The following is a 12,549-nucleotide window of genomic DNA, read 5'->3' on the forward strand; positions in this document are numbered from 1 at the left end:
TTTAATTCATTCATGCATTTGAATTGGATTGTAGGATGTTTGTTTTGTTTTCGTTTTTTTTAGTACGTACTGATTGTTTCCTTTTACTTTCTATTTGTTTTGATCAATATGTATGTCTTTTTATGATTCGTTAATCGTTTATCTTGCAGTTCGCAAAGGTACATGCTTTTTCCAATTATTTGTTTTATTTTAGCATCTGACCATATCATTTTGTTTCTTTGCATGTTTTTAATTTTAACATTTTGACTTATTTCTAATTTTCTTGCGGGTTTTCCCCTATAATATTTTTTTGGACTACTGAGGTTTTTTTTTTAAACTGTTTTATTGTTTGTTTATTTACAACTATAATTTTTAATTTTTTGTTTTAATGATTCAATATGGATTATTTCATTTTCATAAATTTTAATTCATAGGTTGATCCGATTTGTCTTACAATCTCTAAGACATAGCTACCTCCACCAATTGATGTCATGCTGCTTGCCGAGAGTTGGGAATATCTCTGGGGTAAAAAAGTCTGTAGGAATAAATTATTTAAAATAAAGAACAATGGAAAAAATTACTTATTTTTTTAACTTACTGTGAACTCTCCAAGATCTGCGACAATGCGTTCCCCCCAACGCGTTTTAACTTTTCGTAGAGCGAAAATGTTGTATTTTATGTTGGGATCCAGTTCAGATATTTTTTTTGGATGGTTTAAAATTGCTTATTTCGTTAAGCTAGTTTGCTTCTCTTTCTGCAAAATAATCAAGAGTGAATATTGAGTATTCTTCTTCAAAATACATGGTGAATGTCGTCTTGTTAGTTCTCGATATCAACTGAACTCGTCAGTAACAACGAATTTACCTTTTATAGAAGCCCTCTAAATTCAATATATGTACATAATTCTATATATACATATATATTAGGGTGGACCAAAAAAATCATTTTTTCATTTTTTTAACTTGCTCTACCGATAACTTGTTTTCTCGACACAAAATAATGCTACCCTAATTTTTCAGAATTTTTCGACGATGTTTAGGGGTTGCGCGCACCCCTTTTATAAAAAAATAAGCTCTTTTAGTTTTTAATTTTTTTAAAGCTTAAATAATTTTTTAATCAAAAAGCTGTTTGAGTAAAAAGTATTGAGTTTCAATAGATCTACTTACTTCAATTTTTCTTTTTTCAAAAAAAAATATTTTTGACTGATTCCCAGGCGTTAGAAGTCGAAATTACTGATAAATGCTGGGAAAAAGCCTTAAAACTATGTTTTACTCTTTTTTATAACGGTTAAAATTATTTTTATCGTATTCCTCATCAAATTTACTATAAAAACCGTGCTTTTATATTGCTCAATTCTTCTTAAATTGATAAAAGTAAAATAATTTTTAAAAAAGATCGTACCAAAACAAGTGAAGGAAAATTGGGGGAGGGTACTATATCTTGGGCGCCGAGATTTGATAACGGTATTTTGTAGAGGAGTTAAATACGATCATTTTTTACTATGGGAGAGGTGGTCTATCTGGCTCCGTTTAGGCGGGAATGGCAATTTTCTAAAAAATGACTTTAAATAATAAAAAAAATATTAAAAAACAATGGCACTTACAGTTATGAATGATACCTTTTTCAAAAGCTAGAACTGTACACTTTTGTGTTTTTTTAAACTTTTTTCCCAATTTTTTACTTTTAAATCGATTATTTCAAAAACAATTGATTGAAATAACTACATTTCAAAATTAGAATAAAGTATACAGTTCTAGCTGAAAAAGGTATCATTCATAACTGTAAGTGTTGCAATTGTTTTTTAATATTTTTTTTATTATTTAAAGTCATTTTTTAGAAAATTGCCATTCCCGCCTAAACGGAGCCAGATAGACCACCTCTCCCATTGTAAAAAATGATCGTATTTAACTCCTCTACAAAATACCGTTATTAAATCTCGGCGCCCAAGATATAGTACCCTCCCCCATTTTTCCTCCACCCTTTTTGGTACGATCTTTTTTAAAAATTATTTTACTTTTATCAATTTAAGAAGAATTGAGCAATATAAGCACGGTTTTTATAGTAAATTTGATGAGGAATAAGATAAAAATAATTTTGACCGTTATAAAAAAGAGTAAAACATAGTTTTAAGGCTTTTTTCCCAGCATTTATCATTAATTTCGACTTCTAACGCCTGGTTATCAGTCAAAAATATTTTTTTTTGAAAAAAGAAAACTTGAAGTAAGTAGATCTATTAAAACTCAATACTTTTTACTCAAACAGCTTTTTGATTAAAAAAACTATTTAAGGGGGGGTTTCCATAGCATTTTAATGGAAGATGGTTGACTAATTGTTGTATTACTTTTGCAGTTTATAAGATAATCTTATGAAACTTACTTTTTTGAAAAGGTAATAAACGTACGAATATTTTTGCATCATTTAAATTTTAGAAAAATTTCTTGTGCGATTTTTATAAGGTTTTTTGATTTTTTTCCTGCAAATTTAGATTGAATCAGAATTTTGGTTGGGGCACCGTTGTTTATAAACTTTTTATTTATTTATTTTTTGTTTTATAATGATCAAATGTGTTTTCATGCACTACGCGAAACAGATTTTTTTTTTTTTTTTTTATTAGAAAAAAAGCTTCGTTAATTTGTTGTAATTTCATGTTTTTTTACTCACTCTTCTTAGAATAACTTTACCGTTTATTAGTGTTTTTAGATGAAACAAAAAGAAAACAATAAAGGGAAATTAGGAAAACCCAATAAAATTTCTAAAATTTAATTTGAAGTTAGTTTGAACGGTTAATTTGAAGGAAAGGTGTCAAAATGCACTTTTTTAGCATTTTAGTCGTGGGGCAAAGCGTGATTATTTTTTAAAATGTTTTTGTATTTTTTAATGAGAAGTTAATAAAGTTGTTCATGCAACCCGTTTGCCAAAAAAAAATATTTTTTTTATTTACACACTAAAAATTTGATTTTAATAAACCAATATTTGCATTCTGTTTTTGAGGAAGGGGCAGTCAAAGCATCCACAATTTATTTTTATTATTTTTTTTCATTATATTTCAAATCAGTTTCAAAAAAAAAATATATATTTTTGCTCACAGTATTTTTAATATAAATTGTTGAAAAAGTGTCTATTTTAGCTTTTTTTACTTTGAAAATTCCATTGATCACGCACACATGCAAATTTAGTTCAAAAGAATGCCACGCATAAGCTGGCGCTGATGAACTCTTTTTTTCTGTTCTTTTCTATTTATTGAAAAAAAAACTTGCTCTTGCGCTCTCATTTTCTCGTTATATTTTGTTTTTTTTTTGTGTTTACATAATACTTTTTTTTTGTTTCCTAGTTCCTCACTCAGGCAGGCAGAAATCATTCATGAAATTATGAAGATGATGCAGAGAGTAGGTAGATAGTAGATATTTTTTGCAAGATCATTATCTTTGGTTTTCAAAAAGGGTTGTTTTGTTCTTGTTGACTCTTGGGTTTTTCCTAACAATTCATTTCGTGTTTATAATATCGCACCCGCTCTTGCGAGTTGACACTTTTTGGTTTTTTTTTGTGTCAGCGAAATTCTTTGCATTGTGTAATATTCACATTGCTCGTGCGGGGATATAGGTAAAGGATTAGATATGTGGTATGCATTTGTTTGTGTGTAAAAATGTGTATTGACATTTGACATGTGCTTGTGCACAATGATTGATTTCCATATTTAGGTTGATTTCTGGGTTGTATTGTTTATTATATTACACTCGCGCGTGCGTGCGGGGTTATATAATATAAATATGTCGTTTTGTTTTTCATTGTCTTTGTTTATATGTTGCGGATTCGGTTTTTTTTGTAGGTTTGTGGGTATAATAGTTATATTTTCGCGGGTGAATGGGTAAAGGGTTATAGGTATAAGTGTATTTGTGGTTAGAATGCACTTGATGGTATTTATGGAAATAGTTTTGCTACTGAGGAAACAGAAGCAAAAATGTAGCTAATGCCTATCTGAATTTATAAATAAAATATCAGTTTGAAAAAATAGATCATTGTTTTTCAAAGTGTTGAGCTTGAAAATTATTTTTGAAAACTTCCCTAAACTTTGATTACATAATTGAAAAATTAATTTCAAGGTTTAAAAAAAAGTAACTTATAAGTTATTAATGCTGCCTTAATTTTGTTTCCTAATAATGTAGGTATAAGTAAATAAAAAACAAAATCGATTCAGTTACGAACTGAGTTCATTGCATTGGTGACTTTAAAAAAAATCTTTATTAAAAAGGTGTTGAAAGTAAATTGGATTGATATCGAGTCCATCCTCAAACAACATACACATAAGCACCTAAACATTCTATATATTGTAAGTAAATACATTTCCATGTCAGCCGGCACGCGTGAGTGCGAGACAAAAAATTTAGAAGAACAACTCAAAAGTGAGCAAGAACCTGAAAATCAATCCTTCTGCGCATCTACTCATATTTTTATACAAACTACACAAAGGATACTGTCAAGTATATTATATCAATGCACCCATATAACACATCCTCTACCTGCTTCTCCGCTGAACAACTATAATTATTATTATAATGCAAAAAATTTCTCTGATACACAAAAAACTCAAATGCCATCCACAACAGCAACATGGAAACAAGTTTCTTTTTCATTTCAAAAATAAATAGGTATACACTCCAGAAATCTTTGATGAAAATATTGAATTTCAAACCAGTTTTCGTCCACAAACCATATCTATATGAGGATCTATGTAGTATACCTACATCCATTTGCATGTCACCCCGCACGCGTGAGTGCGATGGCGATCTCACAAAGAGACAATGAATGAAAACCATAACCAAAATCCTGAGAGTAAAAAACCAGAGAATTCGATGGCGAGAGAGCGAAACACATTCACTAATACACACAAATGCTTTTACATGAGATTTGACTTTGCTGAAAAAGGGAACCCAGTCTTAAGATCTAAAAAAATTAAAAACTAAAAGAGCAACCTCTAAACATCGTCGAAAAATTCTGAAAAAATTAGGGTAGCATTATTTTGTGTCGAGAAAACAAGTTATCGGTAGAGCAAGTTAAAATAATGAAAAAATGATTTTTTTTTGGTCCACCCTAATATATATACATATATATATATATATATATATATATATATATATATATATATATATATATATAGGGTTTCCCACAGTCACCGCCCCAAATGAAAATCATTCGTCTCGTTTTCGAGTTACCACGGTTTTTATGATTTTTGCACTCTTGTCCTTTAACTAGCCTTATCTTTGCCAAACTACGTTTGATTTGAAAGATTTTTTTTACAACCAATCAAAAATTTATTACAGTTTAAGTTTGTCTCAAAACTTTTTTTCTGCGGACAACCGTTTCTCCACAATTTTGCATCAAACACAATTTTCTTCGTTCTTAAGTAGTTTTTTACACTTTCATATCATTTAAGTCAAAAAAAACACGTACTCATTGATTTTTTGTGCTTTTTATTAAAGCCCAGTTTATTTCCATAAAAAAAAATAAGTTTTATTTCATAAAAAAGGCTACTGAAAGTAATTAAAAAAAATGAACAAACTGAGTGTATTAAAAAAAAATAATTTTTAAATAAAAAATTTATTTAAATGAATTAAAAACTTTTTCTAAGCTATTGTGGTTAAGAAAACAACAAATAGATAAAGCTCAGAAAAAGTTTTAATTCATTTAAATTTATTTTTTATATAAAAATTATTATTTTTTTTAATTCACTCAGTGTGTTTATTTTTTTTAATTACTTTCAGTAGCCTTTATTATGAAATAAAACTTATTTTTTTTTTATGGAAATAAACTGGGCTTTAATAAAAAGCACCATAGATTAATACTCATTAACGTGTTTTTTTGACTTAAATGATATGAAAGTGTAAAAAACAACTTAAAATACGAAGAAAATTACGTTTGAGCCAAAATTGTGGAGAAACGGTTGTCCGCAGAAAAAAAGTTTTGAGACAAACTTAAACCGTAATAAATTCTTGATTGGTTGTAAAAAAAAAAATTCAAATCAAACGTAGTTTGGCAAAGATAAGGCCAGTTAAAGGACAAGAGAGCAAAAATCATAAAAACCGTGGTAACTCGAAAACGGGGCGAAAAAGAGAAAATTACCTCCTAAGTTTTTCGACTTAAAATGACCTCAGGATTCCATGGTTTTCATTTGGGGCGGTGACTGTGGGACACCCTGTATATATATATATATATATATAAAATCTTTTTTCTAACTTATACCTATACTGCCGTGCTAAGCAAAAAGGGCGCATATCCATTTTTGTAGTTTTGAGATAAATGCATTTTACTGACAAGGGAAAAGGTTGAGAATTGTAAGTGGGCTCAATTTGAAAAATGATTTTAAGCAACTTGTAGTATGAAAATTATAATTTTTAGTTTGTACAATAATTATATATTGTTCAAGCTTCCCAAATGCGTATCTAAATTTTTTTTTTAATTTTAGAGTAAGTAATAAATGCATTTTTCTATTTTGGAATACGGCGGAGGAATATTGTTGAGCTCATCTTCATTGACTAATTTGAGCCACTTGGAATTGGAAATGCGCTATTTTTAGTTTACATATAAATGAGGCATTGTTTCAGGATGTCAAATATGCCTTTAACTCAATTTTGGATTTTTGGCTCATGCGCCCTTTTTGCTTAGTACGGCAGTATAGACCTATGACAAGTTACAACTCCTACAAACTCGCAATGTCTTTTGTTCCACAAATAGTTTTCTAATAAGATTTCATCCATCTCAAACGAAATGATCACAAAAACATACAAGCCTGCTTCAATTCTCTCAATCAACAAGGTGCACCCACCATACCATCCCCCAGAAATCCTAAAAAATATTACTGCACATCACTATCAACAAAAAACAGTCACAAAAATTGAATTCAACCAGAAAACTCCAATTCAAAGATTGAAGGGATTAGCTAAAATAAACGGGCAGAAGACGACTCATTTTCAAACGTGTTTGTAGATGATAAGAATATTTTCGTGTAACTGTTTTCAATCTTTTTTTCGATTTTTATGTAATGGGCCTTGGAGAAAAATGTACAAATCATGAAAACATACTAGAAGGGTTTTCGGTTCTTTCTTCGTCTGAAATAGACAAAGCAGCTAAAGAATATAATGAAACTGTTTAGTTTTACCAAAAATTTGGCTGCAGGACCATCTTCTATTCTTCCACATAGAAAACTAGACCACATAAAATAGAACAAAAACAATAAGATTTATTTATGAAATTATGAAATTTTTACTAAAATTTTAAAAAGATTTTCTCCATGAAAATATTATTTAATAATTAATTGTTGTTTTTAATAAAGTTTCTTCATAAAACAGTTCAGTAAGAAATCTGTTAGTTTTTAGGTGGTCCTAGTCATATTTTTCTCTGTGTGAAGAATTAAAAACTCAGAAAAGATATTTGATCAGAAGGAATAATACTTCCTCTATGAACTCATTGAAAGCGCTCGTTAGCTGCCCCGAAAAAAGTTTCCCTATTATATATATTTTATTAAAGATATTAGCTACACTTTCTCCAATTTAAAGAAAAAAAGAAAAAAGCATTATTAGAACTTAAAAAAAAACTGCGAACTAGATCTATCCCCCCCTTAGCGAAAAGCTATCTACGCCACTGTCCAAAAGTACTAGTTTTCGAGTTTTTTCAACTTAAACAGCCATTTTTCACTAAAGTGGACGGGGCAGTGGGCGGTGGTGTTGACTAATCCTCTTATTTCCTATTATTCCTGAAAATTTCATCAAAAACTGTACAGTAGTTTAGATTTTACGGAGTTTTTTCCACCTTCCCATACAAGGTTCCCCACTGTACGTCCGTGCGTCGCGTCGTCTTCATCTTTGCAGCCATCGTAAATTTTGCATTGTATTGTACAGGTATTTATCCAATTTTTTCCAATTTGCTAAAATATGTTTTAAATATATACGTATACGTGACTTATTTACACCGTAAATTTGGTACGTTATGCCACGTGTGAAAATATAACGCGATAAAATTTTGTATTGTTAATATCCGGTGCGGGGAACTAAGTCCACTGAGGTAGTTAGTTCCCACTCAGTGGGAACGAAACCCACTTTAATAAAGTGGAGTAAGTTCCCATGCTAGGTGGGAATCTAATTCCCAAAAAACGTGTGGTTTTCGTTCCCTCTGAATGTTAACTCAATTCCCATTTGACCAAGAAGAAGTACAATAAGAAGAAAAAGAGTCGCGAGTTTTTAATTTGACCTTTTACAGAATCTGGAAAATCAGCAGTTCATTTCGAAATCCAGTTTTCAAGAAACTGAAAAGAGTGTAACACTCACGGAATTAACCCAATTGGATGTTAGTTCCATTTAATTTGGAATTAACATCCACGGGACAAGGCCCAGTTTACTTAAAAAAGTGTTGTTATTGGCGCCTTCCTGGCGATTTAACATACCCTTAGCGGAGCAACGAAGTTACATGAGCGGGACAGAGAACCCTAAAAGGGATTTAAAATACTGAGAACGCGTGAAGCGAGCCGGGCAAGGTTTCAGTTAGTTAAAAAGACCCCGACATTGGCGACTTTAAATATCCTAAGTGGACCGCTCACGCAAGTTCGTTCCTCTGCTTAGGTAATGTTAGATCCCCAGGCAGACGCAAATGTTTGTATGTTAGTGTTATAATTTGGCAAACGCGAAGCGGAAAAACATTTGCTAACATGCGAATCTATTTAATTTGTACAAGCCAAACGCAAAGCGCTTTGCGTTTGGCTTGTACAAATTAAATAGATTCGCATGTTAGCAAAAGTTTTTCCACTTCACCGTGTTATCAACTTAAAAAGAATACATATCAAAAATATTTTCGAAAAGACTTTCACTTTCCATGATCTTATTTTGTCACGATGCTATTTCGACTAACCATTAAGTTTCCCAACTTCTTTTTTGTTTTTCAACATCTTGTAATTGGACAAAAATAAATCAAGACCGGTTCTACTATTGCATCAGCAGTGGTCATATTAACTTGTCTCTTCAGGTACTTATACGCAAATATAAAAAAAAAATACATGTGGGAAATGAGTACCGAAATTCTTCTTTTGGGACCTATGTCTCAGTAGTGAGGGACAAACCTAAGTCCCAAATTAGATTCTAGTAAAGTGGGGCATAAATTCCGAAAAAAAATCGGGACTTATGCCCCTGCTCGATTTTTTTTTACTAAAAAGTACTTATACGAAAAATCACGCTTATTTGGTTACTTTCGTTTTTCGTTAAAAAATCGTTGTTGAAAATAAATTCTCTTTTGATTTTTTTGAGTGTGTACTAGGTTCCCATTAGGGAGTGGAATTCAAACCCACCTTGAATGGGAAAGAAAACCACTTCACTAAAGTGGATTTCGTTCCCACTCAATGAGAACGAAGTCCCTCAGTGGACTTAGTTCCCTGCACCTTAATATCCTAGTCACATTACATAAGTAGATACGGTTAATTTTTGGCGTTATAAAATTGGTGAGCAATTTTTGAATTTTTCATTTTTGCTATGAGTTTAGAGGAACTAATTTTGGCATGCGACACGTTGGTCAATTTTCATGCAACATTTTAAGAAAAACCCAGTAAAGAGTTTTTGCAATCAATGATTGAAGCATTCCGGGTTTAGCTTCAAGAGTTATGGTTAGATGGTAAAAAGGCTTATAGCCAATTTGTTCGGGCGGCGATTGGGGATGACAAACTAAAGGAGTCACTCGTTGAGGTTAGGAGTAAATACAAAAGATCTTCCAATACCTATATTGAGTTTGTTACCGAAATTCTTGAAGTCACGCGGCCATTAGAGGGTAAAGATATGTCGTTTTCCAAAATTATGGGAGTGAATCACTCCTTTTTTGTGCAATTTTGGAATTTGTTCACGACGAATTTGACGAGTGGAGTGATTTGACGTTTACTTTGCATGTGTTTGTAATACTAAATAATAAGTAAAATAATAACACAATCTTTTAAATTCACTTTTATTGATTTTTTACAATACTTTGTTGATTCTTTTTATAAATAAATATAATTTTCTTCACAAAACAAATTAAAACAACCACCCAAGAATTTGACAAGTATTCCATGAAGTAAAATGTAGAAGTATTGGTAATCACTCCGTCACTCCTTCAAAATTTTGGGAGTGAAGAATTCCCTCCAAAAATTCACTCCTTTTTCAATTTTGGAATTTGAAATCACTCCTTTCGGAGTGATTATATAGCTAGGAGTGTCACTCCTTGAATTTTGGAAAACGACAATAGTAAAATTAAAGATAAATCAAATGATGAGAATAAATGTAATGGGTTAACGCATAGTATGCATATGCATGTTCCGCCATGCGAAACAGAAGTTTTGAGTGGGAATTTTTTAAAATGTCCAGAATTTAGGGACATGTTCACTGCACTTTATGTCTGGCACGCAAAGTTAAGTCCCGTTCAAAAACTTTTTCATTTGCGTGCCCGGACTAAAGATCATGCTTTGAGCATTGTCTCTTAATTTGAACTTCCAGCCGACAACTTCGATGCAGCGTGGTCGGCGCTAAAAGACCACTGCGAAAACAGGAGAATATTAGTTAACAGCCATCTGGGTATTTTGCTCGGGCATTCGTGTATTCATTTAGAATTGGCCATGGCATTAAGACTGGGTTCCCTTTTTCAGCAAAGTCAAATCTCATGTAAAAGCATTTGTGTGTATTAGTGAATGTGTTTCGCTCTCTCGCCATCGAATTCTCTGGTTTTTTACTCTCAGGATGTTGGTTATGGTTTTCATTCATTGTCTCTTTGTGAGATCGCCATCGCACTCACGCGTGCGGGGTGACATGCAAATGGATGTAGGTATACTACATAGATCTTTATATGGATATGGTGTTTGTGGACGAAAACTGGTTTGAAATTCAATATTTTCATGAAAGATTTCTGGAGTGTATACCTATTTATTTTTGGAATGAAAAAGAAACTTGTTTCCATGTTGTGGATGGCATTTGAGTTTTTTGTGTATCAGAGAAATTTTTTGCATTATAATAATAATTATAGTTGTTCAGCGGAGAAGCAGGTAGAGGATGTGTTATATGGGTGCATTGATAAAATATACTTGACAGTATCCTTTGTGTAGTTTGTATAAAAATCATTGAATAAGAAGTACAGGAAGGGGTGTATATCACACCTATAGAGTTGGCGAGTGAAGCCACAAAAAAATTTAAAAAAAAAGCAAATTTATATAAACTGTCAAAAATTTTATATAATCTGTCAAATTTCGAGCTCGTTTTCCAGGGGCGAACTCACTCTTATTGGTGATGACAAGGCGATGCAATCATTGATCGCCAATGTTTCAGCTACTCTTGATGATTTTAAAACAATTTTCAGTCTGTTTTTAGTTTAGGAAAAAAAACTGTTTAAAATTCGTATATAATTATGATGAAAAATAGCATTTATACGGAAGTCTCACAAGACCAGTTACATTTCTGTTGGCGCCCCTTAAGTGAACAATATATCTGCACTCCGACCCTTTACCAATACATGTGCACCTGTACAACTCACACTAATAAAAAGCGGCTTCACTTATTTGGATAAACACCCTTTCCTGTACTTCTTATTCAATGATAAAAATATGAGTAGGTAGATGCGCAGAAGGATTGATTTTCAGGTTCTTGCTCACTTTTGAGTTGTTCTTCGTTGAGAAATTTTTTGTCTCGCACACGCGCGTGCCGGCTGACATGGAAATGTATTTACTTACAATATATGCATAGAATGTTTAGGTTCTTATGTGTATGTTGTTTGAGGATGGACTCGATATCAATCCAATTTACTTTCAAAACCTTTTTAATAAAGATTTTTTTAAAGTCACCAATGTAATGAACTCAGTTCTTAACTGAATCGATTTTGTTTTTTATTTACTTATACCTACCTACATTATTAGGAAACAAAAATAAGGCAGCATTAATAACTTATAAGTTACTTTTTTTTTAAACCTTGAAATTAATTTTTCAATTATGTAATCAAAGTTTAGGGAAGTTTTCAAAAATAATTTTCAAGCTCAACACTTTGAAAAACAATGATCTATTTTTTCAAACTGATATTTTATTTATAAATTCAGATAGGCATTAGCTACTTTTTTGCTTCTGTAGACAATGAAAAACAAAAGGACATATTTATATTATATAACCCCGCACGCACGCGCGAGTGTAGTATAATAAACAATACAACCCAGAAATCAACCTAAATATGGAAATCAATCATTGTGCACAAGCCCATGTCAAATGTCAATACACATTTTTACACACAAACAAATGCATACCACATATCTAATCCTTTACCTATGTATATCCCCGCACGAGCGATGTGAATATTACACAATGCAAAGAATTTCGCTGACACAACAAAAAACCCAAAAGTGTCAACTCGCAAGCGCGGGTGCGATATTATAAACACGAAATGAATTGTTAGGAAAAACCCAAGAGTCAACAAGAACAAAACAACCCTTTTTGAAAACCAAAGATAATGATCTTGCAAAAAATGTCTACTATCTACCTACTCTCTGCATCATCTTCATAATTTCATGAATGATTTCTGCCTGCCTGAGTG

The 12,549-nt window shown here is 31.6% G+C and overlaps 1 long non-coding RNA gene across 2 annotated transcripts in view; it reads right to left on the reverse strand.

Moving 5' to 3' along the window:
* Positions 1-336: 336 nt before the first annotated feature.
* The window catches only part of LOC129905990 (uncharacterized), a 12,834-nt gene continuing 621 nt past the window's right edge, over positions 337-12,549 (reverse strand). For both annotated transcript variants that reach the window (XR_008770692.1, XR_008770691.1), the window contains exons 2-3: positions 578-733; positions 337-514 (exon numbers count right to left, since the gene is read on the reverse strand). This is a non-coding gene — a long non-coding RNA (uncharacterized LOC129905990). The remainder of the gene's footprint in view (positions 515-577; positions 734-12,549) is intronic.

The sequence above is a fragment of the Episyrphus balteatus genome, chromosome 1, assembly GCF_945859705.1.
Source record: "Episyrphus balteatus chromosome 1, idEpiBalt1.1, whole genome shotgun sequence".
Lineage (NCBI taxonomy): Eukaryota > Metazoa > Arthropoda > Insecta > Diptera > Syrphidae > Episyrphus > Episyrphus balteatus.